The sequence below is a fragment of the Salmo salar genome, chromosome ssa24, assembly GCF_905237065.1.
Source record: "Salmo salar chromosome ssa24, Ssal_v3.1, whole genome shotgun sequence".
Lineage (NCBI taxonomy): Eukaryota > Metazoa > Chordata > Actinopteri > Salmoniformes > Salmonidae > Salmo > Salmo salar.
The window spans coordinates 1,365,234-1,392,110 of NC_059465.1; the positions used below are offsets into that span (position 1 = coordinate 1,365,234).

At 40.9% G+C, this 26,877-nt stretch overlaps 1 pseudogene; it reads left to right on the plus strand.

The window, feature by feature from the left end:
* Positions 1-15,620: 15,620 nt before the first annotated feature.
* On the plus strand, positions 15,621-18,556 carry LOC106584878 (nuclear factor 7, brain-like; annotated as a pseudogene).
* The last annotated feature ends 8,321 nt before the right edge of the window (positions 18,557-26,877 follow it).

Sequence of the window (26,877 nt, forward strand, 5' to 3'; positions counted from 1 at the left end):
AGTACTAGATTAATTCTCCGATCCTTTGATTGGGTGGACTGATAGGCTGGAGGACGTCCTCTGGAAGTTGTCATAATTACTGTATAAGTCTATGGAAGGGGGTGAGAACCATGAGCCTCCTAGGTTTTGTATTAAAGTCAATGTACCCAGAGGAGGACAGAAGCTAGCTGTCCTCCAGCTACACCATGGTGCTACCCTACCATGGTGCTGTTGAGGCTACTGTAGACCTTTTTTGCAAAAAAGTGTTTTAATCAATTATTTGGTGACGTGATGAAATTCAGTATAATTTTATCTAAAAATGACACATTTTTTAAATGTTTTACAATTAAAAATGTTATGAAATTCACTGAGGATGATGGTCCTCCTCTTCCTCCTCTGAGGAGGAGTCTCCACTGCTTTCCACCTATCCACCTCTCTCCTTCTCTCTCTATCCAACCACTCTCTCGCTCCCTCCTCTTCCCTGCATGTTCTCTTCATCTCTCTTCCAGGAGAGAAAGTCATTCAAAAGAACTGAAGGAGGGAGAGAGTGAGACAACTTATTGTGTTTATTATGTTTCATGTATGTCCTTGGATATACAGTATCAGAGCTATATGTATATATAGGGTTGCAAAGCTACCGGTAATTTACCAAAGTTACCAGAATCTTCAGTAATTTTGGTAATTAACAGAAAATCTATAGCAATCTATCATAACTTTGATAATTAATACTTTAATAACTGTCTATTTTTTTATTCATATATAGTATTCATTTATTATATCTCTGACCTTATTGTCCATGAGTTTCTAGTAGATAGACCATAGTTAAATAGAAAATAGCCTAATAAGGAAAGAAAGCATCTAATCAACAATGGCCTTATTTTGAATTAACTCTGCAATAGTTGGTTGACTTTTTTCACAACTGCCACCAGTTTGACGCCCAAACATTGGCTTCAAACTGGCACTCCAGTATCAAATGCCATGTGTGTCAACTATCCTATAATATAAAACAATGTTGGGGTCAACAGCAGCTGGTCATTCCCTGCTCATCCCATAAACCTTGACCGATGCTGACCCGTCAAAAGTCACTGAAGCTGTAATATGGGGTCTGTTCAGAAGGCTTGCAACGTTACAGAATGTTCAGATAGAAAGTGTGTTGTCATTCAGGAGGAAATAAAATAAAGGCCCAGTGCAGTCAAAAATATGATTTTTACGTGATATATATATATATATATATATATATATATATATACACACATATGTCCACACTATGAGGTTGGAATAATACTGTGAAAATTATAATGCCCTTTTAAATGTAAGAGCTGTTAGGAAAGTCTGCCTGAAATGTCAGCCTGTTTTGGTGGGATGGAGTTTTGGCCTTCCATGTCGACATCTCCATGCGGTAAATTAGTTAAGAGTTCCAAATCTAATTTTCTGTTTTCCCCTCCCCACTCAGACCACTCACAGAAAGTCCTAGCAAAATTCATGCTTGAGATATTGCCCTTTGCTACGAAGCTATTTTTGTTTGTTTTAATTTAAAATTGTAAACAATTATCACAGTAATGTATTTAATTGTTACCCAGAAATTATTTGATATTGCGATAAAAACGGCTGCACTGGAACTTTTACAAGCATCAAATGCAAACAAAACAGCAATTATACAAAAAAGTATATGTATTTTCAGTGACATCTGACTGTACTAAACAGAGCCAAATTATTCACATAATATCAACAAAAGAGCATTAGGCCACGGCCACATTAAGATTCTGTCCAATTTTTGGTCCTTCAATACCGCTACGTCTTTTTACTTAGCGGTATACATTGATTTATTACTTAGAATACACTTATTGTAGGTCACTCTGAACAACAGCATCTGCTGAATGAAATGTAAAGTAAGTCCTGCAGATCTAGTTTTATCCTATCTTGATTATTGTCCAGTCAAATGGTCAAATGCTGCAAAGAAAAACCTAGAACAGCTGGCCCAGAACAGAGCGGCACATCTTTCTCTTCATTGTAATCAGAGGGCTAATATTAATACTATGCATACCAGTCTCTCTTGCCTAAGAGTTGAGGAAAGACTGAGTCACTTCTTGCTTTTATAAGAAACAATGTGTCAACTTACACACAGCACTGACATACACTTACCCCACCAGACATGCCACCAGGGGTCTTTTCACAGTCCCCGGTTCGAGAACAAATTCAAGGAAAAGTACAGTATTATATAGAGCCATGAGTGCATGGAACTCCCTTCCATCTTATATAACGCAAGTGAACAGCAAACCTGTTTTCAAAGGTATGTAAATTGTAAAGTCTTTTGTCTGTAATGTCTTTTTCGTTATGAACTGTAACGAGTGCGCTGGGAGTTGGGAAGCAAGTTCAGGGAGTGCATAATTGAATAAACAAACCAAGAAACACGAACAACACACAAACAGGAAACTGAAACAGAAACAATAACGCCTGGGGAAGGAACCAAAGGGAGTGACATATATAGGGGAGGTAATCAGGGAAGTGATGGAGTCCAGGTGAGTCTGATGACACGCAGGTGCGCGTAACGATGGTGACAGGTGTGCGTCATAACGAGCAGCCTGGTGACCTAGAGGCCGGAGAGGGAGCACACGTGACATGAATAATAAATGGAAAAAATGTGTGATTGCGTGTGTGTTTGTCACAGTGTGTGTCTAACTCTTACCAAGGTGTACGTGTGGTCTCAAATAATTCTGCTTCTTTCGCTGTTCTAGTACGTTCTTATGAGGGCGGGACGGAGTCAACCAATTCACAAACTCCAAGTAATTCAGCACATGGCTGTCTACGTTAGCCAGCCTGGAACCAATCACACACAACAGAACGTATCACACACACCCACACACAACAGAACAGAACACAGAACGGACCAATCACACACTACAGAATACAGAACGTACCAACCACACACACAACGTAACACAGAACGGAACAGTCACACACACAACAGAACAATCAGTATTAGCAGACTGTTTGCCTCCACCAGCCTGGAGCATAAACAATATTGAGTGGTCCTGCAGGTGAGTGCCTAAATGCTATTCATACACAATACATGTATTTAAGCATTATCAAAAAACAGCAGCACCTTAATGAGAGTCTGTCTGTGTGTGTCTTACATGTTAGATGTGGGATGCAGAAGTAGGGAGGGCTCCAGTCCTGCCTGGAGTAGTGGGGGTAGCCAGTAGGAGGCGCAGATCACCCTACTGAGTGCCTCACACAACAGTTCACGCAACTCCTCTCGAGTTAGTGTGCTCTTATTCGGCTGCTCTGGGCTGGAGATGCTCCTGTTCGGCTGCTCTAGTCAAGGTATGCCCCTGTGTTGGAGGATGTACTTCAGCACCTCTATTGCACAGTTGGCCAGAATATAGGACCATATCCCCTCCATAAAAGTTGCCGTGCAACTACCAACAACCGGGCTGAATCACTGAGAGAAGAAATTAGGCCAGGCTGTGTGGCAATGCATAACGGTGAGTGTGTGTGAGTATGTGCAGGGCTGACTAAGGGTTAGGGGCAATGCATAGTTGTTTGTTTGTGTGTGTGTGTGTGTGTGTGTATGTGAGTATGCAGGCTACCTCAAGATTAGGGGGTCCCGATTTAGAGGGTGTAGGTGAGCGATGATGTGGGGTCCCATTGTTTAAAGATGGAGCTGCAGTCCTGGGCATCTGGCCTAAAGCCCTCTATCAACAGCAGCTCCACATACTGGCTATCACTCTCTACAGCTGAGTACAGCGGACTCACCCCATATCTCCACGGTCACACACATGGTCCGTCACAGCAATCAGCCTAGCCAGGACACTACAGACAGATACACATATTTCTAAGCCTTACATTGTACATTTAACCTCTGGATTATGGTCCTTCTATGATATATTTCAATGTGGAAAGCATTCGAACTTGTGTTGTGTGTATACCTGCTATGGCCGGATAGAATGCGTGGATAGAAAGCTGTGGCCAGCTGATGTCACAGGGCAGGTTTGGGTTGACACCATGCCTCAGGGGTACCACCACATAGCACTCATGCCCCTCTTGTGATGCAATTAGTAGTGGTGTTGCCAGGCCATTCACATTTGCATCTACAACATTTATAAAATGTATGCAACATACAAATCAAATTTTATTGGACACATACACATGTTTAGCAAATGTTATTGCTTGTGCTTCTAGTTCTGACAGTGCAGCAAAATCTATCAAGTAATATCTAACAATTTCACAACATACACACATCTAAGGAATGGAATTAAGAATATATAAATATATGGATGAGCAATGTCAGAGCAGTATAGACTAAGATACAGTAGAATAGTATAGAATACAGTATATACATATGAGATGAATAATGCAAGATATGTAAACATTATTACAATGACATTATTAAAGTGGCCAATGATTTCATATGTGTATATAGGCAGCATCCTCTCTGTGCTAGTGATGGCTATTTAACAGTCTGATGGCCATGAGATAGAAGCTGTCTTTCAGTCTCTCGGTCCCAGCTTTGATGTACTTGTACTGACCTCGCCTTCTGAATGATAGCGGGGTGAACAGGCAGCTGTCCTTGATGATCTTTTTGGCCTTCCTGTGACATCAGGTGCTGTAGGTGTCCTGGAGGGCAGGTAGTTTGCCCCCGGTGATGCATTGTGCAGACCGTACCACCCTCTGGAGAGCCCTGCGGTTGTGGGTGGTGCAGTTGCCATACAAGGCGGTGAAACAGCCGGACAGGATGCTCTCAATTGCGCATCTGTAAAGGTTTGTGAGAGTTTTAGGTGACAAGCCACATTTCTTCAGCCGCCTGAGGTTGATGAGGCGCTGTTGCGCCTTCTTCACCACACTATCTGTGTGGGTGGACCATTTCAGTTTGTTAGTGACGTGTACGCCGAGGAACTTAAAACGTTCCACTTTCTCCACTGCTGTCCAGTCGACGTGGATAGGGGAGTTCTCCCTCTGCTGTCTCCTGAAGTCCACAATCATCTCCTTTGTTTTGTTGACATTGAGTGAGAGGTTATTTTCCTGGCACCACACTCCCAGAGCCCTCACTTCCTCCCTGTAGGCTGTCTCATCGTTGTTGGTAATCAAGCCTACTACTGTTGTGTCGTCTGCAACCTTGATGATTGAGTTGTAGGCGTGCTTGGCCACGCAGTCATAGGTGAACAGGGAGTACAGGAGGGGGCTGAGCATGCACCCTTGTGGGGCCCCAGTGTTGAGGATCAGCAAACTGGAGGTGTTGTTTCCGACCTTCACCACCTGGGGGCGGCCCGTCAGAAAGTCCAGGACCCAATTGCAGAGGGCGGGGTTCAAACCCAGGGCCTCGAGCTTAATGATGAGCTTGGAGGGTACTATGGTGTTGAATGCTGAGCTATAATCAATGAGCATCATTCTTACACACACAGATGGGATAGGGCAGTGTGCAGTGTGATGGCGATTGCATTGTTTGTGGACCCATTGGGGCGGTAAGCAAATTGAAGTGGGTCTAGGGTGACAGGTAAGGTGGAGACGATATGATCCTTGACTAGTCTCTCAAATCACTTCATGATGACAGAAGTGAGTGCTACGGGGCGATAGTCATTTACTTCCATTACCAAGATGTTGGCCATCTTGAAGCATGTGGGGACAGCAGACTGGGATAGGGAGAGATTGAATATGACCGTGAGCACACCAGCCAGCTGGTCTGCGCATGCTCTGAGGACACGGCTAGGTACTATTCAACAGCCAGTGACACATCAGAGTGCCAAATTTAAAACCACAAAATGTCATAATTCAAAGTTCTGAAACATAGGACTATTTTACACCATTTGAAAGATAAGACTCTCGTTAATCTAACCACACTGTCCGATTTCAAAACGGCTTTACAGCGAAAGCAAAACATTAGATTATGTTAGGAGAGTACATAGTCAGAAATAACCACACAGCCATTTTTCAAGCTAGCATATATGTTACAAAAACCAAAAACACAGCTAAATGCAGCACTAACCTTTGATGATCTTCATCAGATGACACTCCTAGGACATTATGTTATACAATACATGCATGTTTTGTTCAATCAAGTTCATATTTATATCAAAAACCAGCTTTTTACATTAGCATGTGATGTTCAGAACTAGCAACTAGCATACACACCGCAAACTTCCGGTGAATTTACTTAATTACTCATGATTAACGTTCACAAAATACATAACAATTACTTTAAGAATTATAGATACAGAACTCCTTTATGCAATCGCGGTGTCAGATTTTAATGAACCATAATCAATTAATGAACATGCACCTGTGGAAGAGTCATTAAGACACTAACAGCTTACAGACGGTAGGCAATTAAGGTCACAGTTATGAAAACTTAGGACACTACAGAGGCCTTTCTACTGACTCTGAAAAACACAAAAAAAAAGATGCCCAGGGTCCCTGCTCATCTGCATGAACATGCCTTAGGCATGCTACAAGGAGGCATGTGGACTGCAGATGTGGCCAGGGCAATAAATTGCAATGTCCGTACTGTGAGACGCCTAAGACAGCGCTACAGGGAGACAGGATGGTCAGCTGATCGTCCTCGCAGTGGCAGACCACATGTAACAACACCTGCACAGGATCGGTACATTCGAACATCACACCTGCGGGACAGGTACAGGATGGCAACAGCAACTGCCCGAGTTACACCAGGAACACACAATCCCTCAAACAGTGCTCAGACTGTCCGCAATAGGCTGAGAGAGGCTGGACTGAGGGCTTGTAGGCCTGTTGTAAGGCAGGTCCTCACCAGACATCACCGGCAGCAACGTCGCCTATGGGCACAAACCCACCATCGCTGGACCAGACAGGACTGGCAAAAAGTACTCTTCACTGACGAGTCACGGTTCTCTCACACCAGGGGTGATGGTCGGATTTGTGTTTATCGTCGAAGGAATGAGCGTTACACCGAGGCCTGTACTCTGGAGCGGGATCGATTTGGAGGTGGAGGGTCCGTCATGGTCTGGGGCAGTGTGTCACAGCATCATCGGACTGAGCTTGTTGTCATTGCATGCAATCTCAACACTGTGCGTTACAGGGAAGACATCCTCCTTTCTCATGTGGTACCCTTCCTGCAGGCTCATCCTGACATGACCCTTCAGCATGACAATGCCACCAGCCATAATGCTCGTTCTGTGTGTGATTACCTGCAAGACAGGAATGTCATTGTTCTGCCATGGCCAGCGACGAGCCCGGATCTCAATCCCATTGAGCACGTCTGGGACCTGTTGGATCGGAGGGTGAGAGTTAGGGCCAAGGCCATTCGCCCCCAGAACTGTCCGGGAAGTTGCAGGTGCCTTGGTGGAAGAGTGGGGTAACATCTCACAGCAAGTACTGGCAAATCTGGTGCAGTCCATGAGGAGGAGATGCACTGCAGTACTTAATGCAGCTGGTGGCCACACCAGATACCTACCGACCATCACCCCTTTGTTCAGGGACACATTATTCCATTTCTGTTAGTCACATGTCTGTGGAACTTGTTCAGTTTATGTCTCAGTTGTTGAATCTTATGTTCATACAAATATTTACACATGTTAAGTTTGCTGAAAATAAACGCAGTTGACAGTGAGAGGACGTTTCTTTTTTTGCTGAGTTTACAATGGTTAATTGCTGGATGTATTCTCTGAACTCCAGTTCTAGCTGTTCTAATGTGGGTCCGTCATTTGGTCCCCTCAGCACAGGTACAAGCATGGGTCGACCCGTAAGCATTTCATGAGGTGTTAGATGCTTTGTTCTCTTAGCTTCCATGCGGTAATACATTAGTGTTAGTGGGAGTGCATCTTCACTAGTATTTATTTATGCTGATTTTAGAATATTCGCTTGAAAATATGTCACCAATTGGATGGAAAGTCTGGATGCGAAAGAAACGCACACCTGTTTAGGCGAGGTGCTAGCTAGCGGAGCAGAACACTTGAAAAAGAAAAGGAGATCCTCACACTCTAGGAGCTCAAACGCAATAATTTTATAACCAACGTTTCGACAGACAAGCTGTCTTCATCAGGGTATAATGACATTACTTCGGGTGACTAATTTAAATTGTTTGAAAGGACACACAGGTGTCCGTAATCATGGCTGGGTGTGGCTTGATTTCATTGGTTGATTTACAGATATAAATAGAACATATAAAAAAGCATGATCATAGAAACCTAGCTAGTGATGAAGAAGACGTTCATAATAATAAGAGGTTGAGGTTCAACAACTAACTATACTGAACAAAAATATAAATGCAACAGGCAACAATTTCAAAGATTTTACTGAGTTAGTTCATATAAGGAAATCAGTCAATTGAAATAAATAAATTAGGCCGTAATCTATGGATTTCACAACTGAGAATATAGACAGGCATCTGTTGGTCACAGCTATCTTTAAAAATAAGCTAGGGGTGTGGACCAGGAAACCAGTCAGTATCTGGTGTGACCATGATTTGCCTCATGCAGCGCGACACATCTCCTTCGCATAGAGCTACTGATTGTGGCCTGTGGAATGTTGTCCCACTCCTCTTCAATGGCTGTGCAAAGTTTCTGGATATTGGAAGGAACTGGAACACGCTGTCGTACATGTCAATCCAGAGCATCCCAAACTTGCTCAATGGGGGACATGTCTGGTGATTATGCAGGCCATGGAAGAACTGGGACATTTTCAGCTTAAATGAATTGTGTACAGATCCTTGCGACATGGGGCCGTGCATTATCATGCTGAAACATGAGGTGATGGCAGCAGATGAATGGCACAACAATGGGCCTCAGGTTCTCATCACGGTATCTCTGTACATTCAAATTGCCATCAATAAAATGCAATTGTCCGTAGCTTATGACTGCTATTACCATAACCCCACCGCCATCATGGGGCACTCTGTTCACAAGGTTGACATCATCAAACCTCTCATCCGCACAATGCCATACACATTGTCTGCAGTTGTGAGGCTGGTTGGACGTACTGCCAAATTCTCTAAAAGGACGTTGGAGGCGGCTTATGGTAGAGAGATTAACATCCAATTGCACACTCCCTCAACATGAGACATCTGCTGCATTGTATTGTGTGACAAAACTGTAAAAACATTTACCTGCCTGGGAAACGTGGGACGTTTGCGTCCCACCCTACTCAACAGCCAGTGGAATCGCGTCACGCGAAATACAAATACCTCTTAACCTGTTATGGCTAGGGGGCAGTATTTTCACGGCCGGATAAAAAACGTACCCGATTTAATCTGATTATTACTCCTGCCCAGAAACTAGAATATGCATATAATTATTAGCTTTGGATAGAAAACACTCCAAAGTTTCTAAAACTGTTTGAATGGTGTCTGTGAGTATAACAGAACTCATTTGGCAGGCCAAAACCTGAGAAGATTCCATGCAGGAAGTGCCCTGTCTGACAATTTCTTGCCCTTCTTGATTATCTCTATCCAATACAGGGGATCTCTGCTGTTACGTGACACTTCCTACGGCTCCCATGGGCTCTCAGAAGGCGGCAAAAAGCTGAATCGTGGCTTTGCAGGCTCTGGCTGAAAAAAAGTAGCGCGTTTGGATAGTGGCTGGTCACAGTACTATGAAACTCAGGCTCGTGCACAAGGGGATCCCATGCTTTTATTTTCTCTCTCTTTGTACGTATACACGCTTTCCCGGTCGGAATATTATCGCTTTTTTACGAGAAAAATTGCATAAAAATTGATTTTAAACAGCGGTTGACATGCTTCGAAGTACGGTAATGGAATATTTAGAAATCTTTTGTCACGAAATGCGCCGTGCTCGTGACCCTTATTTACACTTCGGATAGTGTCTTGAACGCACGAACAAAATGCCGCTATTTGGATATAACAATGGATTATTTTGAACCAAACCAAGATTTGTTATTGAAGTAGCAGTCCTGGGAGTGCATTCTGACGAAGAACACCAAAGGTAATCAAACTTTTCTAATAGTAAATCGGAGTTTGGTCAGGGCTAAACTTGGTGGGTGTCTAAATAGCTAGCCGTGATGGCTGGGCTATCTACTCAGAATATTGCAAAATGTGCTTTCACCGAAAAGCTATTTTAAAATTGGACACCTCGATTGCACAAAGGAGTTCTGTATCTATAATTCTTAAAATAATTGTTATGTTTTTTGTGAACGTTTATCATGAGTAATTTAGTAAATTCACCGGAGGTTTGCGGGGGGTATGCTAGTTCTGAAGTCACATGCTAATGTAAAAAGCTGGTTTTTGATATAAATATGAACTTGATTAAACATGCATGTATTGTATAACATAATGTCCTAGGTGTGTCATCTGATGAAGATCATCAAAGGTTAGTGCTGCATTTAGCTGTGGTTTTGTTTTTTGTGACATTATATGCTAGCTTGAAAAATGGGTGTCTGATTATTTCTGGTTGGGTACTCTGCTGACATAATCTAATGTTTTGCTTTCCCTGTAAAGCCTTTTTGAAATCGGACAGTGTGGTTAGATAAAGCAGAGTCTTGTCTTTAAAATGCTGTAAAATAGTCATATGTTTGAAAAATGGAAGTTTTTGTATTTTTGAGGAATTTGTAATTCACGCCACGCCTATCATTGGATATTGGAGCAGGTGTTCCGCTAGCGGAACATCTAGATGTAAGAGGATAAATGCTATAACTTCAATTTCTCAAACATATGACTATTTTACACCATTTTATAGATACACCTCTCCTGAATAGAACCACGTTGTCCGATTTCAAAAAGGCTTTACAGCAAAAGCAAAACATTAGATTATGTCAGGAGAGTACCTTGCCACAATTAATCACACTGCCATTTTCAAACAACTAGCATGCATCACAAATACCCAAAACACAGCTAAATGCAGCACTAACCTTTCACAATATTCATCAGATGACACCCCTAGGACATCATGTTACACAATACATGCATTTTTTGTTCGATAAAGTTCATATTTATATATAAAAACAGCATTTTACATCGGCGCGTGACGTTCAGAAAATATTTTCCCTCAAATGCTTCCGGTGAATCAGCGCTACAATTTACAAAATTACTATTCGAAAACATTGGTAAAATATAATATTGTCGTTCAAAGAATTATAGATTAACATCTCATGAATGCAACCGCATTGCCAGATTTAAAAATAACTTTACTGGGAAATTACACTTTGCAATAAACGAGGTGCTATGCTCAGAAAAATAGGCTAGGCAATACATGTTAGCGCCATCTTGGACTCATCTAAAATCAAATATACTATTGTAAATATTCACTTACCTCTGATTATCTTCACCAGAAGGCACTTCCAGGTATCCCAGGTCCACAACAAATGTAGTTTTGTTCGAAAAAGTTAATAATTTATGTCCCAAAAGCTCCTTCTTGTTAGTGCGTTCCGAAGGCTACTCATAATGCGGGACTTGTCCTCTCGAATGTGCAAAAAAAATGTATTTACGTTCATTCAAACATGTCAAACGTTGTATAACATAAATCTTTAGGGCCTTTTTCAATCAGAATTTCAATAGTATTCAAGGCGGACGATTGCATTGTCTTACTAAACGTTTCGGAATGAAAGAGTACCCACGGGCAAGCGCATCATAGTAGTAATGGCCCTCCCTCTATGACAAACTTTCCAGGCCTCTCGTTCGGTTAGTTTTTACCGGAGAAGACTCAAACCACTTTGTAAAGACTGTTGACATCTAGTGGAAGCCTTAGGAAGTGTTAAATTAATCCTAACTCACGGTGTGTTTCATAGGCAAAGAAAGGGTTGAAAGTGATTCCACGAATCAGATTTCCACTTCCTGTTAGGATTTGTCTCAGGGTTTTGACTGCCATATGAGTTCTGTTATACTCACAGACACCATTCAAACAGTTTTAGAATCTTCAGAGTGTTTTCTATCCAAATCTACTAATTATATGCATATTCTCATTTCTGGGTAAGAGAGGTAACCAGTTTAAATCAGGTACGTTTTTTATCCGGCCGTGAAAATACTGCCCCCTATCCCCAACAAGTTAATTAACCTCTTACATCTAGACGTTCCGCTAGCGGAACACCTGCTCCAATATCCAATGATAGGCGTGGCGCGAATTACAAATTCCTCAAAAATACAAAAACTTCAATTTTTCAAACATATGACCATTTCACAGTATTTTAAAGACAAGACTCTCCTTTATCTAACCACACTGTCCGATTTCAAAAAGGCTTTACAGCGAAAGCAAAACATTAGATTGTCAGCAGAGTACCAAGCCAGAAATAATCAGACACCCATTTTTCAAGCTAGCATATAATGTCACAAAACCCAGAAGACAGCTAAATGCAGCACTAACCTGATGATCTTCATCAGATGACACACCTAGGACATTATGTTATACAATACATGCATGTTTTGTTCAATCAAGTTCATATTTATATAAAAAAACAGCTTTTTACATTAGCATGTGATGTTCAGAACTAGCATACCCCCCGCAAACTTCCGGGGAATTTGCTAACAATTTACTAACCTCTCTAGGCTAGGCGGGACGAATTCGTCCCACCTACGTAACAGCCACTGCTATTCTGTGGCGCGATTTTCAAAACCTTAAAAATCCTATTACTTCAATTTCTCAAACATATGACTATTTTACAGCCATTTAAAGATAAGACTCTCGTTAATCTAACCACACTGTCCGATTTCAAAAAGGCTTTACAGCGAAAGCAAAACATTAGATTATGTCAGCAGAGTACCCAGCCAGAAATAATCAGACACCCATTTTTCAAAGCAAGCATATAATGTCACAAAAAACAAAACCACAGCTAAATGCAGCACTAACCTTTGATGATCTTCATCAGATGACACTCCTAGGACATTATGTTATACAATACATGCATGTTTTGTTCAATCAAGTTCATATTTATATCAAAAACCAGCTTTTTACATTAGCATGTGACGTTCAGAACTAGCATTCCGACTGAACACTTCCGGTGAATTTACTAAATTACTCACGATAAACGTTCACAAAAAACATAACAATTATTTTAAGAATTATAGATACAGAACTCCTTTATGTAATCGCGATGTCCGATTTTAAAATAGCTTTTTGGTGAAAGCACATTTTGCAATATTCTGAGTAGATAGCCCGGCCATCATGGGTAGCTATTTTGACACCCACCAAGTTTGGTTCTCACCAAACTCAGATTTACTATAAGAAAAATTGGATTACCTTTGCTGTTCTTCATCAGAATGCACTCCCAGGACTTCTACTTCATCACCCAATGTTGTTTTGGTTCAAAATAATCCATAGTTATATCCAAATAGCGGCGTTTTGTTCGTGCGTTCAAGACACTATCCGAAGGGTAACGAAGGGTGACGCGCCCGGTGCGTATCGTGACAAAAAAATTAAAAATATTCCATTACCGTACTTCGAAGCATGTCAAACGCTGTTTAAAATCATTTTTTATGAGATTTTTCTCGTAAAAAAGCGATAATATTCCGTCCGGGAGTCGTTGTTTTCGTTCAAAGACTGAAAATGTAAACATGGAGTCGTCTCGTGCACGTGCGCACCAGTCTCATTGTTCTCAGATTGACCACTTACCAAATGCGCTACTGTTTTTCAGCCATGGCCTGCAAAGTCATCATTCAACGTTCTGGTGCCTTCTGAGAGCCTATGGGAGCGTAGAAAATGTCACGTTACAGCAGAGATCCCCTGTTTTGGATAGAGATGGCAAAGAAGGCCAAGAAATGGTCAGACAGGGTACTTCCTGTACAGAATCTTCTCAGGTTTTGGCCTGCCATTTGAGTTCTGTTATACTCACAGACACCATTCAAACAGTTTTAGAAACTTTTGAGTGTTTTCTATCCAAAGCTAATAATTATATATTCTAGTTTCTGGGCAGGAGTAATACAAATATTAAATCGGCTACGTTTTTTATCCGGCCGTGAAAATCCAGCCCCCTATCCATAACAAGTTAAGTCATCTGTTGTTTGGGTAAGAGATAACCTTCCTGTGGAACAATAGATAGTCGCCAGTTCACACTGAACTCAAACAGGCTGTGACCGACACAGTGGAGAAATTAGGGGCAGTTTGTACAGAATTACATGTCAATGCAACAGGTAAAAAAGATTATGATTACAACAAAGTTGTTTACCTTAAAAGGTGCCCAATTCAGCTTTATGGGACACTCTATGATCTGATGTGTCTGAAGTATAAATGTGTCTGAAGTATAATTCTGTATATGCATGGGATTGAGACTTCCTGCCCAAGATGCAGTAAACGTGATTAATGATTAAGAATTTGTAGGACTGATTAAAATGTAGCGTAGTGAAAAGTAAGTACATGTTTATTTTCTTTCTTCCAGGGCTGATGGAATGTCTGCTACCAAGTTTTTTAAAATGTTTATCAATTATTCTATATCTCTCCCTTTGAAAGGCTTCCTGAGGCAGGTGGCTTAGGAGAGCAGTTAAAAGTGCCCGGAGTTCAGCAGTTAAGGAAACTCCCAAATTAAGCAAGGCCTTGCCATTCTGTTTGTGTTTACCCTACGATTTTTGCTACACACACATCAGCACCCACACACAACCCACCTATTAATTAATATTTGTTAGTGGTTAATATTCTGTTTGATTTAGAAGTGTGGGGTCTTTTATTTTGTTTTAGTGGGTTCTTCACAGGTTAGAAAGGATGCTGTACACAAATTAAAGTTTCTATTATCAGAGTTATGGTTGCACACATGTAAATTCTCTTGATTAGAAGAAATGTACTGAAAAACCCAATGTAAACCTGATACACAAAATGTTTGAAATATCTTTAAATAATGTCTGGGGTACAGGAAAACAAACACTCACTTAATAGGGCTGACTGACCTCTGGCTTCTGTTCTGACTTCCTGGTGAGGCCTGATCACCCTCACTAGAAAGACAGCAGACATTGTTTTGTTTTTTATGGGCTGTGCAAAAACAAAAAATTAGGAAGTTTATAATTTATCAATAGTCCTATGTGTAATTTGGACCACAAGAAGGACAGAGAGAGAGAGAGAGCTGTCTCTAGTCTATTTGACCATTACCTTATGGGATACAATTATTTCCTTACGGCTATCATTATTATTTCCTTACGGTTATCAAGAGAGAATTCATTTTTTTCTTCTGATTAGTTTATTTTTTATTTAGCAAGCAGTGTTGTTGTTATTGTCGGACGTATGAATCACAATGTGAGTCATGTGTCCAAAAGGGGAATTACTGATCCCCTGGGGCCCTTTGATAAATATGCAAATTGTTTTATTCACATGCCTGCCTGTAAAAGGAAAAAAGAGATGTTGGTAATGGTTGACAGTTACTCCAAATGATTTGAGGTTTTCCCCACCTCCAGTGATATGTGTATTGCCGTTGTTGTTTTGTTTTCATTGTTTTTGTCTTGCTTTAATAACAAATCTCACCAGATTGGGTCTGCTGGATGGTCAGGATTTATTCCTAAGGATTAGCCCTCTGACTCCCTGGCATGTAACTCTGCTGTGAGATTGCCAAGATGATAGGGGAGTATAAGCCAATTACATTTTTAAAATAATAACAAAAGAAAATTCAACAGTGTGTTGTTATTCTCTAAGACATTTGTCTTAGAAGTCTGGATTTCTTGAATTAGAAAATGCCCTAAACTAAACTTTTGTTCTGGTCTGTCCTCCAGGTTATGGCGAAGGTGACCACAGATGGTGTCTAGATGCATGGAAGATAATTCGGCAGAGAACAGTGTGAACTTCAACACCCCCTCTAACTGGCTGAAAATTGTGAAAATTGTGTTCATTATGGTCCTTAACCAATTCTACCGTGAGACCTGAGTCAAAGCCAGCATACAGAAGCTATCAACTGCCTTTTGAGTATCTGGAGCATCAGCAATTCTGGGTTCGATTACAGGCTCAAAATGGCCAGAAACAGACTTTCTTCTGAAACTCATCAGTCTATTCTTGTTCTGAGAAATGAAGGCTATTCCATGTGAGAAATTGCCAAGAAACTGAAGATCTCGTACAACGCTGTGTACTACTCCCTTCACAGAACAGAGAAAACTAGCTCTAACCAGAATAGAAGGATGAGTGGGAGGCCCCAGTGCACAACTGAGTAAGAGGACAAATACATTAGAAAGTCTAGTTTGAAAAACAGACGCCTCACAAGTCTTGAACTGGCAGCTTCATTAAATAGCACATGCAAAACACCAGTCTCAACGTCAACAGTGAAGAGGTGACTCCGAGATGCTGGCCTTCTAGGCAGAGTTCCTCTGTCCAGTGTCTGTGTTCTTTTGCCCATGTTAATCTTTTATTTTTATTGGCCAGTCTGAGATATGTCTTTTTCTTTGCAACTCTTTCTAGAATGCCAGCATCCTGGAGTCACCTCTTCACTTTTGACATTGAGACTGGTGTTTTGTGGGTACTATTTAACTTCTCTGGGATATGTGGGACGCTAGCATCCTTTGAAGATCTTCTTCTGTTGGCACTCCAATATGTCCCATAACCATCACAAATGGTCCTTTTGTTCGATTAATTCCATCGTTATATATCCAAAATGTCAATTTATTTGGCGCGTTTGATCCAAAAAAACACCAGTTCCAACTCGCGCCACATGACTACAAAATATCTCATAAATTACCTGTAATCTTTGTCCAAACATTTCAAACTACTTTCCTAAAACAACTTTAGGTATTTTTTAACGTAAATAATCGATAAAATTTAAGATGGGATAAACAGCGTTCAATACCGGAGGAAAACAATGTGGAGCGTGCTTTCTGGTCACGTGCCTCTATCAAACAGTACACTTCCCTCGAGCCTCGTTCTGAACAGCCTTACTTCTTCATTACACAAAGGAAAAACATCAACCAATTTCTAAAGACTGTTGACATCCAGTGGAAGCGATAGGAACGGCAAGCAACTGCCTTAGAAATCTAGGTTCCCAAAGAAACCCCATTGAAAAGAGAGTGACCTCAAAATAAAATCCTGGTTGGTTTGTCCTCGGGGTTTCGCCTGCCAAATAAGTTCTGTTATACTCACAGACATCATTCAAACAGTTATAGAAACATCAGAGTGTTTTCTATCCAAATCTACCAATTATATGAATATCCTAGCTTCTGGGCCTGAGAAACAGGCAGTTTAATTTGGGCACACTTTTCATCCGGACGTGAAAATACTGCCCCCTATTCCAAAGAAGTTAATGAAGCTGCCAGTTGAGGACTTGTGAGGCGTCTGACCACGGACACATACTTATTTTCTTACTTTATTTTGGTCATATTTATTTTATTTTATTTCACCTTTATTTAACCAGGTAGGCCAGTTGAGAACAAGTTCTCATTTACAACTGCGACCTGGCCAAGATAAAGCAAAGCAGTGCAACAACAACAATGTAGAGTTACACAAGAGGAAATCTTCTAAGGATGCTGCAATTCATTTTTCATTAAAGGAGCTGGCTGACAAATATGCAGGGATATTGAAAGCAGGAGGGTCCAGGGAAGGGAGGAATGATAGTTATCCAAAGGATGACAGAGAGATCATTTGTAGTAAACATACATATGAACCAACGTGGTTATGTAAGGTGAAGCAGAGAGCTGTGGGTCACAAATGTGAATCTCCTGATGACCATGGACACACATTCATACCCTTACAGCAGGCAGTGCAAGACATGAAGGAAAAACGAACATCTGTTTTAGTCACTGCAGGACAAGTAGACCAAATGTGAAGACTTAGAGGAGACATGCAATGCTCCAGGAAGCAGCTGGGAGCGACAGAGAGGCAGATCAGGGGGGAGCTTGAGAAGCTTCACCAGTTGCTGAGAGAGGAAGAGGAGGCCAGACTGACTGCACGGAGGGAGGAAGAGAAGGAGAAGGGTAAGATGATCGCCAGAGAGAAAGAACATCCAGGACCAGATCACCTCTCTTACAGAAATCATCCCTGCTGTGAAACAGAACCTGCAGAAACAGAATGTGTCATTTCTCAAGAGCTACAAACACACCCAGACAAGCTCCAGAGCCCAGTTCACACTGCCAGAACCACAGCTGGTCTCAGGAGCACTGGTAGATGTGGTCAAACACCTGGGAAATCTGCAGTTCAGAGTCTGGAAGAAGATACAAGGGATTGTCAAGTACACTCCTGTGATTCTGGACCCCAATACTGCTGAATGTAGGCTCTCTCCGTCTGATGATCTGACCACTGTGAGACATTTAGAGAAAAGGCAGCAGCTCCCTGACAACCCAGAGAGGAACAAAATTTACGCCATTGTTCTGGGCTCTGAAGGGTTCAGCTCAGGAAAAGACAGCTGGGAGGTGGAGGTAGGGGACCACTCTCACTGGTATATAGGTGTGGCCAAGGAGTAAATCAACAGGAAGAAGGAAATATTTGCAACTGCAGTGTATAGATAGTGGGCCATAAATTTGAGGAGAGGTAAATATAGTGCAGGAGATAATAGTCTCACGCTGAAGAGGAGACCCCAGAGGACCAAAGTGCAGCTGGACTATGACAAGAGGGAGGTGTCTTTCTATGACCTGAAAGACATGACACACATCTACAAATACAGTGTTTACTGAGAGAATGTACCCATACTTTTCTAATGGAAGTTTGGTGATGCTGACCATCCTGATATACATATCCGCCAATCAGAGGTCTCTCTGACAGTGATGTAGTCCCGATAAGGTGAGAGTGTGAGAGTGTGAGAGTGTGAGAGTGAGAGTGAGAGAGAGAGAGAGAGAAACATTTCTTCAACAGATGATGTAATATCTGAGAGAGGAGCTGAAATAGTACTTTGTTTATACAAGCTCTCTCTACACAGGTCTGATCTGTGAATAGGATTTTCTCCCATTACCTTCATGTTGAAGGCATTTTTTTAAAATGATGCTCTCAAACTATGATCCTACTGCACAAACTGTTAATGTTAAGATTTTTTTTAAAATATTGAATCAATAAATGGGTAGTCTTATGCCTTATCTGTATATGCTTTGCTAATCACTCTGTATCAAATCTTATTTGAATAATATTTCTGACATTTTTCGACATGAATCATCTATGTACAATTATAAAGTAAAAGTTGTTATACTTGTGACATTTAAAAAAAGTGTAAATATTAAATGGTAATATATTATTTACTAATCTCTATAACAGATGTGAACTGTTCTGATTTGAATAAAACATTTCTTCTAGTCAATAAAAACACAGGAAGCATGTCTTTGATCAATAAATCTATTTTTATTTAAATTCAAATTTTATTGATAACACCTAACCATATTTCCTTAAGTTAGAGAAACACATGTAGGCCGACACACACACCAAAAAAAACATTATCTTCTACAGTATATAGTGCCAAATAAGAGTTATTTGCCTTGTAACCATAGCAGATCCCTTTTCGGTGCTATATAGAAAGAAGCTTTTTTTCATGGTTCTATAAAGAAATGTTCATAATGTTCTAAATGGAAGCTTTATGGTTCTTTAAATAACCCTTTCCTAAAGTCATATGAAGAACCATTAATAAAAGGGCATATACAGTATAGCACCAGAAAAGGGTTCTGCTGCGGTTACAACCCTTTTTAGGGCTATATAGAACTTTTTTATATGGTTCTTTATAGAATCTTTATGGAGAATGGTTCTATAAAAGAACCTAAGTCAATCTGAAAGGTTCTTTATAGATCCTTTTGAAGAACTACAGGTTTTGTTTTATTCTGGTTAGCCATATTACAGTTGAAGTCGGAAGTTTACAAACACTAAGGTTGGAGTCATTAAAACTTGTTTTTCAACCACTCCACAAATGTCTTGTTAACAAACTATAGTTTTGGCAAGTTGGTTAGGACATCTACTTTGTGCATGACACAAGTAATTTTTCCAACAATTGTTTACAGACTATTTCACTTATAATTGACTGTATCACATTTCCAGTGGGTCAGAAGTTTACATACACTAAGTTGACTGTGCTTTTAAACAGCTTGGAAAATTCCAAACAATGTCATGGCTTTAGAAGCTTTTGATAGGCTAATTGCCATAATTTGAGTCAATTGGAGGTGTACCTGTGGATATATTTCAAGGCCTACCTTCAAACTCAGTGCCTCTTTGCTTGACATGATGGGAAAATCAAAAGATATCAGCCAAGACTTCAGAAAAACAATTGTAGACCTCCACAAGTCTGGTTCACCCTTGGGAGCAATTTCAAAACACCTGAAGGTACCATGTTCATGTGTACAAACAATAGTACGCAAGTATAAACACCATGGGACCATGCAGCCATCACACAACTCAGGAAGGAGACGCATTCTGTCTCCTAGAGATGAATGTGCTTTGGTGTGAAAAGTGCAAATCAATCCCAGAACAACGGCAAAGGACCTTGTGAAGATGATGGAGGAAACAGGCACAAAGGTTTCTATAGCCACAGTAAAACGAGTCCTATATCAACAAAACCTGAAAGGCCGCTCAGCAAGGAAGCCACTGCTCCAAAATTGCCATAAAAAAGCCAGACTATGGTTTGCAACTGCAGATGGGGACAAAGATTGTACTTTTTGGAGAAATGTCCTCTGGTCTGATGAAACAAAAATAGAACTGTTTGGCCATAATGACCATCGTTATGTTTGGAGGAAAAGGGGGAGGCTTGCAAGCCGAAGAACACCATCCCAACCGTGAAGCACGGGGGTGGAAGTATCATGTTGTGGGGGTGCTTTGCTGCAGGAGGGACTGGTGCACTTCAAAAAATAGATGGCATCAAGAGGCAGGAAAATGATGTGGATATATCGAAGCAACATCTCAAGACATCAGTCAGGAAGTTAAAGCTTGGTCGCAGATAGGTCTTCCAAATGGACAATGACCCCAAGCATACTTCCAAAGTTGTGGCAAAATGGCTTAAGGACAACAAAGTCAAGGTATAGGAGTGGCCATCACAAAGCCCTGATTTCAATCCTATAGAAAATTTGTGGGCAGAACTGAAAAAGCGTGTCCAACAAGGAGGCCTACAAACCTGACTCAGTTATACCAGCTCTGTCAGGAGGAATGGGCCAAAATTCACCCAACTTATTCTGGGAAGCTTGTGGAAGGCTACCTGAAAGGTTTTACCCAAGTTAAACAATTTAAAGGCAATGCTACCAAATACTAATTGAGTGTATGTAAACTTCTGACCCACTGGGAATGTGATGAAAGAAATAAAAGCTGAAATAAATCATTCTCTATAGTATTATTCTGACATTTCACATTCTTAAAATAAAGTGGTGATCCTAACTGACCTAAGACAGGGACTTTTTGCTCGGATTAAATGTCAGAAATTGTGAAAAACTGAGTTTAAATGTATTTGGCTAACATGTATGTAAACTTCAGACTTCAACTGTATATTGTTAGAATTCCATAGGCGTTGAAAAGTTAAATCAATGTGCAGTTCGCAAACAATTCCATCTTTTGAACGACTCGAGGACTGTGCTCTCAGATGCAATGTAGCCCTGGTTTTGAGTATCATGGAGAGGCCAGAGATAGCCAGCCTAGTAAATTGGGCTAAGGAACAGAAGTTGGGTATTTGAGAATGCCATGATAGACTCAAGAGTCATGATTAATTTTTCTGAGTGACTCGTTCGTTTGACCTGCTAGTGCTGGTCGCAATGAGTACTACAGCAGGATTAATTCATGCTCCTCCGGCTCAGCGGCTCCAGAGACATGCTTTAACTGTCTGTCATATCCTTGCAGGGAAATAGATAATTTACATTTTAGTCATTTAGCAGACACTCTTATCCAGAGCAACTTACAGTAGTGAATGCATACATTTCATACATTTTTTTTCTTCTTTTTTTTTTATTTTCATACTGGTCCCCCATGGGAATCGAACCCACAACCCTGGCATTGCAAACACCATGTCTACCAACTGAGCCACACGGGACCACGAGTATCATAAGCATATAGAAGAAAAAAACATGTTAAGAACTGATAATTGATTGGATGGTGCAAGAATGACTGCAAATGACTGATTATTGAATGTTATGGACACAGCTTTGCACAACCAAAATATACACAGCCTCTGCTCAACAAACTCGAACTTGCGAACGGCATTGTGCTTATCATCTCACGGCAGTCAAGCAATGCGTTCCGCCAAGAGTTGTTCACAATGAAGTCCAGCTGCGGCCACAACTAGACCTTGTTTCAAATGTTTCAAGAAACCTTATTTGTATGGCTAGCAATCAACAACTACATCCTGCATTGTATGAAGCACACGTTTAAAAGTTTCAGTCACAAATGACAGCTCCAATAAGCCCCTTATGGTGAATGACATGTGAACGAGAGGCTTGTAGAATCATGACTCTTTTGAGTTTTCAGTTCATCGTTCACTGGTAGAGGGTCCTGCGTGCTCTGGGCATTACTGGCTCAAATGAGTCAAAAGATTTGTTCTTTTGACTGAAGGAGTCAAAAAGATCTGAGTCAGTAAAAAGAGCCAAACTTCCCATCACTACTGCTGGGGTTCCCTGAGGAGAGAATTGAGAACCACTGATTTAGTCAACTGTTCTCAAATGACACAAGGCCATAAATGAGTCCCTCACAAGACACTGTCACTGGCCATAGTCATAAACAACATGTAATGACATATGTGACGATGTGAACACATCCTCACTTAATAAAAGACTGAACATTTCCCAAGTTTTGCTGTATGTGTATTTATGAATGTACTGTATATTGTGTAAATGGCCCTGTTTTCTATCACCATTTCATCTGGCTATAGAGTGATATATTTTCCACCATTTTGCCTGAATCAGTTGATTGTCTTTAATTGAACGTGTGTGTGGAATGTTGGTATGACAACACAGGTTGGCTAATTGTAGGCTCCTCCCACTAATTGAGTTGACGCACTACAGGTGTTTAAATGTTTGTGGGAGCCTGCCAGTTTGAGTGAGAGGTGAGCAAGGAAAGACCTGTTTGTTTTATTGTAGGTCTTAATTGGTTTAGGCTGTTTTGATATATTTATTCAAATAAATCTCACATTTTGAGAAGCAACTGATCCTGATTTTCAGTGAAAACCTTTTAATGTGAAGGGCATCGGCTACCATCCTGCCCAATGGCATAGTAAGTTGATGTTTAAATGTATTTAAATGTTCTGTCTTTTTGTGCAACCCGATACAATTTGGAGCAATGCTAGTGTATGTAAAATAAAGACTTGCTTTGCTAAAAGCAGCTAGGCATCAGCCAGCCTTTTCACAGCATAACACACCAGATTACATAAACTGGAATGACACTCACGGTTGCACAACAGCTGTGAGCAAGCTACACCCCAAAATATTGTAATGTGCCTCCACATTTTAATTATCACTAAAAGAGGAAAAATCCCTTTTCTGAACTGCAAAGAGCCATTTGAAGGGCTCAGTAATTTTTAGTCATTATGGTTCCACACAGAACATCACCCTTCCCGAAGAACCCTAATTTCTAAGTGCGTAGCACCTTAGAACAGAGCGAGAATCAAATATATTCTACAAAATGAAGACCCAACTGCAGAGAAATTAGGTTTTTAAATAGAGGGACTATTTAAAAACAGTGAAATTAGAAATACTAGCTCAGTGTTGTCAGCAGGTGAAGCTGGAGGCACTTTGTATTCATGTTAAACATTTTCCACATTATCTAAAGAAACGCAGTCCACTGTGTTTTCACCTCAAGTCTTCTGGAACTGATGAAACAGCTTGCATATTGGGGAGTTACTTTAGGTGCTGTAGTGCTTTACAATCTCAGGCAATTCTACCCACTTATCAGCTAGTGGTGCTTTATTACATGTGTCCTCTAGTGGGGTTACAGTGGAACTGCAGGTGTTCTTTATGCATCCTGTCGTGTAAGCCAGGATTCAATCAGATTTGTGGTAATCAGTATTAATTGACCAAGATTAAAGTACATTTTGAATTGAGACATTAGACATCTTCTGATCAACTAGAATATACCTTTATTTCATACTAGTGTTTGACCAAAAAGATAAATACAAACCCATACTGGACTAGAATTATGAGGAACAGCGTGAGTATCAAACAGGTTCAGTCTCTATTGAGAGATCACCACAGAGCAGGGGTGCCAAACTCTATTCCTGGAAGTGTCTTGAGTTTTGCTCCTCCCTTGTACTTGATTGATCAATTAAGATAACTGATTAGTTAGGACCTCACCTGATTTGTTAGGTCATAAATGGGAACTGCCTCCTCAAACCAACTTCTGTTTATAAATGCCTATGTGTGATCAATATGAGTCAGAAACATTAATTATAGTGTCAAAACTGACTATAAAGAGTAAATGGGATCATTTTGATCAGCCTCTAATCCAAAACTAGATTTGGAAGTGAGTGCGTTATGACGGGTATGGATGAGTTTGGTATGGATTACTTGCATGACACTTTTGCCAATGATATCCAATAGAGCCCCACAGTGGAGGTATAATAAAACCTAGCGGTCAAACAGGGAAATGGTTCCAATTTTTGTTCCACCAATTTTCCCCGTAGAGGATTTTAGAAACACTTAAGGGCTGTTTTGTGTAGTATTACCCGGGCGTGACATTTTGATAACCATGTTAATCTCTCTCGGACAAGGGGACAACTAAATATTTTTGGCTCTATTTATACTCCGATTTGGAAATGCTAATTTGCATCAAAGTAGACATGCAAAACTACAAGCTCCTGCATGTAATTTCTAGCTGACACCTTTGCTACGTAACTACCTTCTCTCGCTCTCTCCGAGGACCATGCCTGATGACTCCTGGTTGTGCTGCTGATTCAGTTTCTGCTGTTGTGGCTGTGGAACCCTGACCTGTTCACCGGATGTGCTACCTTGTCCTGGACCTGCTGTTTTTGTCTCTCTCTACCACCCTATGTCTCAACCTCTGCCTTGCTATGAAAAGCCTACTGACATTTACTCCTGAGGTGCTGACCTGCTCCACCCTCTACAACCACTGTGATTATTAGTTGACCCTACTGGTTATCTATGAACGTTTGAACATCTTGAACGATCTGGCCTTAATTCAAAACACTCATATGCATGTTAGAGCTTATGCATATGGTTATGAGCCCAGGCCTGAAAAAAAAGGAAATAACCTGAATTAAAATTATAGCCTACCGCATATTACGCATGGCAGGAAAACATTACACAACCGATTTTCAAGATGTCATTGGTCTAGACTCCAAAATTAAACAAATTTGAGTAATTGCCTTTGAGTGTGGGCTGTATTATGCATCCTGGATGGACTGATTATCTTATGCTACGCTCCAAAGTGCGTATATCTATCCATGAGTCTGGGAGAGAACGTATAGCCGTAGGCCAGGGATCATCAACTAAATTCAGCCACAGCAGGATTATTATAGTTTTCTTTGAGCGGATGGTCTGGGTGCCGGAACATAATTACTAGTCACTCTTCCGCAAGTTTAGTAAATTGTTTCTTGCGAAAACATTACTATTGATGTTACCGAACAGATTTCACTTGGTTTGCCAAATTAAGCACTGGGTAGCCCATGGCATACAGAGGACTACCTACCACCTGTCGGGCAACAGGTACAGGGGAAGAGGGGTTTTGATGGTGTAAGTTTAAAGTTGTAAAACAGTTGGCTATTGTGTTGAAAGCATTGTACACTGTAATTCCAAATGGTAGCGCATAGACACTCTTCCCAGGGCTGTGGGGGCACGTGGAGTTGTGGTGGCCGGGGGTGATGTTAAACAAACTCAAATATATTTGGGTTTTGTCGGGCAGCAAAAACGTGCTCCTCAAACAGTGGTTGATGCATGGAGTGGAATATTTATTTCTCAGCTGCTCATATTAAGCACATGCTCTGCTATAACCATTGCCATGACCTACAAAACGGTCTGGCAGGGAAGCATGCAGCCTCCATTCACTATTTGAGTGCACACCGATGAAATGTATTTTTTCCTCTGCCACTGTTCCCCATTTGATAATGGGCCATTCTAAATCAAAGCTACTTTTATACATATTAGTAAAGACGAGATTAAACAAGTCTGAATGGTAAAAATATGATCACTTGAGTGAACAGCTGTGCAGCCTGAGACAAGGAACAGAGTGCAGCCTTTGCTATTTTCTCAAATGATCAATATCCTATTCATACAACGTATTCAAATACCATGAGACCGGCAGTCTTATGCATGACAATAACCAGCTGCCAAAATGTCAAGACAGCCACAGCCCCAAGATTAAACACTATAGCTGTGTTAGAATACCCATACTAACATACTGTATACTACATACTTAATGCGTGTATATACTATTAGTTTGTTTTAGTATACTGTAAACGAACCAGTATCCTTTCAGTTGAGCATACTAGCTCTTTGCCGGTTGACCGGAAGTTGATGCTGTTGCTATGCATCCTCTTGCTAGCTAGTTAGCACAAATTACTAGTTAGACATTTTACGACTTCGGGTGTGTTCTTAAATTCAATCTGGAGTGCCAGAGTGCGCTCGTAAATTCAGAACATTGTCAGATTGTAAATTCAGAGTGTTACGCTCTCAGAGCGCACACTGAATGCTTGAGCCCTTTTTCAGGACCCTGTCTTTCAAAGATAATTCATCATCTAAATAACTTCACAGATCTTCATTGTAAAGGGTTTAAACACTGTTTCCCATGCTTGTTCGATGAACCGTAAACAATTAATGTTCACCTGTGGAACAGTCGTTAAGACACTAACAGCTTACAGACGGTAGGCAATTAAGGTTATGAAACTTCACAGTTATGAAAACTTAGGACACTGAAGAGGCCTTTCTACTGACTCTGAAAAACACCAAAAGAAAGATGGCCAGGGTCCCTGCTCATCTGCGGGAATGTGCCTTAAGCACGCTGCAAGGAGACATAGCAATAAATTGCAATGTCCGTATTGTTAGACGCCTAAGACAACGCTACAGGGAGACAGGACGGGCAGCTGATCATCCTCACAGTGGCAGACCATGTGTAACAACACCTGCACAGGATCGGTATATCCAAACATCACACCTGCGAGACAGGTACAAGATGGCAACAGCAACTGCCCGAGTTG